General features: G+C 40.9%; 1 pseudogene; it reads left to right on the top strand.

Moving 5' to 3' along the window:
• Positions 1 to 1,882: 1,882 nt before the first annotated feature.
• LOC139006175 (large ribosomal subunit protein P2 pseudogene) lies at positions 1,883 to 2,252 on the top strand (annotated as a pseudogene).
• Positions 2,253 to 4,984: the final 2,732 nt, after the last annotated feature.

Genomic DNA, 4,984 nt, shown 5'->3' with positions numbered 1-4,984 from the left:
CCTTGCTGTGTGCCTGCCTCTGGAGTCCCCCAATCTTGTCAGCCCCCCAGCCGCCCAGGACTGGCTCAAGGTATAGGCAAGCCTCGGATGGTGGCTTCCCAGCTGAGTCCCAAGGTGCAGTTAAGCCTTGGATGTCAGCTGCCCAGCTGCCCAGGGCCCCCCAAGGTGCAGGTAACCAGGGCCGGCCGAGGCTTCCGCTAATCGCCAGCTTGTCTTCCACCCCTGAGGGCTCCCGGACTGTGAGAGGGGGCATGCAGGAGGCAGCCAATCAATGATTCTCTCTCATCATTGATGCTTCTCTCTCTCCCCCTTACTCTTCCTCTCTGAAATTAAAAAAAAAAAACTATATTAAAAAATAAAAAATAAATACCTTTCAAATAAAAGCTATTTGGTGTGTATTTGTTTTTATTCTTATTTTTGTCTCTTTTGATATATTAAATATAACCAGTAATATTAACATTTGTTTTACATGACACATGTCTAGATTTTTAAACTAATTTTATTTATTAAGAATATTTTCTTTTTGCCTATCATTATTTTAAACAATAAAACAATTTATTTCCTATTGGTTTCTATTTCAAAAAAACAACAACATAACAACCTTAATATGTAGATAGTTTTAGATATATTTAAATATGTTAGTATCAAATAATGTCTAGTACAAAAACCACACATCTTTTAGCATACCTTCAAAACACATCTATTTTTCTAAAATATATAAGCATGTTTTCTTTCTGAAATAGCATGTTTACAATGTGTCATAATAATCAGCTGTTTATATTAGTGTTCTCTTAATACAGTCTGTTATTATTTAATATTTTATTACATGTATGAGATATTCTGTTTAAATTGATGGAACTGCATTTGTCTTTATTTATGTCTTTGTTTTATTTCTGTCTTTGTCTCTGCTTTATTTTTGCTTCTTTATTTTAAAACCAATGTGGCTAGCATGAATTCCTGAACTCCTTATAACATATTTGAGTACCGTTCAGTTTTAGGATATCTAACATAATACTACTTGTTACTTATCATGAAAGGGGGAAAAACAGCTAAGAATTAAACTTGCCACATATTTAATTGAAGCAATGAGATCTTATTGTTTCTCCATCAATTCAGTAAATAAACTATAATAACTTTTCTCACCTAGGGTAATGTGACAGTAAGAATTATTGGACTTTTCAAGTTGTAGACTCAATTTGAAATATCAGAACCAGTGTCCCTGTGGGCCTAATTTTCTTTTCTCCATTCCCCTTTCCCTGCATGCATGACTCCCCTAGACTGTGACATTTACAAGGCACTTGTGAAAAGTAGCAGAAGAACACCACAAACATAACACATATAAGGAGCTACATACAAAGAGTTTTTGTTTGTTTTCCAGGTGTCATGGGGATCCACAGATGTGGTCACATCACAATGAATATACTTAAACCACTAGTTTATCCTCCTGCATTGCAAAAGTACTAGCATTTTAAGGGCCATTGTTATTCTTAATTTAAATGAGAATTGTTGGAGATAAAGTCAAGAGACAGACAATTGAAAATTGAGTGAGAAAACTTCAAGTTCTTTATTCTCACTTTGACCTCTTTTCACGTGTTCAGTTTGTGAGGAAATTGCTAACAGTCATTAACATGAATGCTAGCTACTGCAGAGGTTTATAATTTGGTGAGTGTTGATGAGAGGACCAACACGTGTGCTACCGTTTATATTGTGGTCCTTTAATAAGGAGCGAGGCAGGACTATTACTCCGAAAGGATCGTGTTTCTCTTCTCTCAGTGGAGTAAGTGTGCTAGAGTTGCCCTAACAAGGTACCAGATACTGGATGCTTTTACTGCCTATGCCCAAGTCCCATGTGTGAGGCTTCTCCACCGCCCTTGCCCTCCAGATGTGTTGTGCTGCCTCCTACCTGCTGGCTGCCCTCCGGGTCAATGCCTCCTCAAGCACCAAGGACATCAAGGAGATCCTGGACAGCATACGCATCAAGGCAGAAGAGGACCAGCTCAACAAGGTCGTCAGTGAGCTGAAGGGAAAAACATCTATGTCATTGACCAGGCTGTTAGCAAGCTGGCCAGCTGTGGCCTTCTCCACCACCCCAGGGGTCTGCAGCTCCTGCTGCTGGCTCTGCCCCAACAACAGCACAGGAGAAGAAAGATGAGAAGAAGGAGTTGGAGGAGTGACATGACGACATGAGATTTGCTTGTTCAATTAGAGTCCTGCTACCGGGGGAAAAAAAATCTCACAAATTTGGAGGATAGAGCTTTAAATTCAAGGTATTGGCAAGGTTGGTTTCTTCTGAGGTCTCTCTGCTTGACTTTCAGATGACTTTTTATCTCCTGTGACAATTTCCTCTGTTTATAGAATACCAGTCATATGGCATTAGGGCCCACCTTAAAGGCCTCATTTTAAATTAATTAACTGTTTAATGACTATCTCCAAATAAGGTTACATTCTGTAGTAATGAGACTTGGAACTCCAACATATGAAATTTGGTGGGGAGAGGGGCATAACGCAGCCCATAATACCCAGCACTGGCTTCCCATCCTGTATATATGGCCAGCATTAAATCTTCCATTGAGCAAAGATGTTGCAACATAGAGCAAAATGAAAGAGTACTTACTTTGCATGAGCAATTTGTGAGCATGGGGAAAGTCAGGATGGGTTCAGGAAGTCAGAAAGGAAGAGACATTTATTGAGTTCCAGGAATAGAAGCAGAGGGTAAAAATTCACTGGATCTCCACTGCTAAAAGATTCTAGAGAAAATTAAAGTGAGTTAAGATTTTCTAGGAAATTATAACTGATTTTCAATTATTGTAATAGAGTAAATATTAGAATAATAAGACTAACAGTCATATTTCATAGTCATATTTCTGGCCTTGGAAAAGGTTTGAACAAATGTACCTCTCAGAGTGGATATGGAATTTAGTATTCAGAGGCTCTTTACAGAGGTCAAAAATACCAAAGGCAACAATGGCTCTGGCAGTCACAGCAGAATAAAGAGCAGGAGGGTAACTAGTTTACAAAGTTGTTACAAAATCCCCTCAGTTAAAACAAGAATAAGCCACCCTGGAATACTTACCTTTAAATCTCTTTTTTGAAAAGTAAAAGAAATGTGAATACCTAAAAGCAAATCTAAATGTCTAAAAAGTAAAAGTAATTTTTTGAAAAGTAAAACAAACAAGATTAATAAAACAATGAATACTTTTTGATCCACCTACTTGTAATCAGTTGAAAAAAATCTAAGGGAAAAAAAGTTATTTGAATAGAATATAAATATTTTGCAATGAGAATGGTAGTAAGTGCTAATGTCAGTGTAATTATAATATTATATATGTACATATCCTATATAATAAAAACCTAATATGCTAAGTGTTCAGTCATCCGTTCAACCAATCAAAGCATAATATGCTAATGATATGCTAAGGCCACTCAACTGCTCACTATGACATGCACTGACCACCAGGAGGCAGATGTTCTGATCTGTAGGTTAGCTTGCTGCTGGAGTCCAGCTAATCGGGACTGAGCGAGATGTGCCGGGCATGCCCTGGAGACCTCCCATGGCCCCTCCCTGGCTGGCCAACTTCCCGTGTCCCTCCCCAGCCTGATAGTGCACCGGTGGGGTCTCTTGGCCTGGCCTGCGCCCTCTCGCAATCTGGGCTGAGAGACCCCCCCCTACCAAGTGCATGAATTTTGTGCACTGGGCCTCTAGTATATGATAATTTAGTGTCTCCCTGTGTTATACTATTAAACTGTATCATTATTCTCTTCTAGTGTTTTGCTAGGTAATGGAAACATGTAAGGACCCCAGAATTAGATTGTCCTGTGTGAGCCTCCAAACTCCAGACTATCCCTTAGGAGCTGTGAGACCATGGACATGCTGCTCAACTTCTTTGGGCCATATATGTAAATGGAGGATATAAAGATGACCACAAAGAAATTACGAACCTAAACAGATAGTATTCTAAAGAGGACATAAGGAAGGCCAAGAGGCATGAGTGGGGGGGGGGGGGGGGGGGGGGGTGAGGGGCAATGGGAGGATAAGGACATATATGTAATACCTTAATCAATAAAGAAAAAAATAAATAAAAATGTTAACTAGAAACACAGCAGGTAGATTTAATAGATGATAAAACCACTTAATAAAACAAACCAATAAAAAATATCTATACATATAAAAAGCCAGCGACTGGAATGCCGTAACGACTGTAAGGACCTTAACAACTGGTCACTATGACATCCACTGCTGCCAGCAAACTGACCCGATTAGGGGTGGGGCCAACTGGCCAAACTCCCAGGGCCCTTCCTGCCAGCTGGCCCCATCCCTGATTGGCCTCTCCCACCCCGATCGAGGGTGGGTGGCGGGGCAACACCCCACCATGGCCCTTCCCCTCTGGCCAGCCTCACCCCTGATCAGCCTGCCCCACCCCAATTGGCCCCCACAGCCCCTCCTCAAGCTTGGCCCTACCCCCAATCATCCCTCCATCCCAATTGGGGCTGGGGCCCACTGGCCAATTGCCCACAGCCCCTCCCCTCAGCCGGCCCGGCTCTGATCAGGCCCCAATCAGGGTGGGCTGGCAGGCCAACCTCCCGCAGTCTCTTCCTCTTGACAGGCCTGGACCCAATCCACCCTGATTGGGGCTGGGTGGGCCAGACCCCACCAGTGCATGAATTCATGCACTGGGCCTCTAGTTTAAAATAAAAATATATGCCACAGAGTGAGAAAAAATAAGTGTTTAAGATACATTACTAAATAACAACCTGCTAGACTGAAAGAAGCAAGTCATTTTTCCAGAGTCTAATGGTGTATTTTATGCATAAAGTATCTAAGGAGTAAATTTTATTATTGTCTTTCCCTCAAGCTGGAGGTATTCTTAATTAGAAATTTCATTACTCTACTGAAGAGAAAAACTTCATGATCAAAGAGGGTAAATAGCATTACATAGGTTGATTCACTGACTAGGACTCAAAGATAAAATATTTAAAAGATAGT

This window comes from Myotis yumanensis, unplaced genomic scaffold (assembly GCF_028538775.1).
Source record: "Myotis yumanensis isolate MYYU_CA2020_CCGP unplaced genomic scaffold, mMyoYum1.0.hap1 SCAF_3, whole genome shotgun sequence".
Classification (NCBI taxonomy): domain Eukaryota; kingdom Metazoa; phylum Chordata; class Mammalia; order Chiroptera; family Vespertilionidae; genus Myotis; species Myotis yumanensis.
This window is presented reverse-complemented; position numbering and strand designations above follow the sequence as displayed.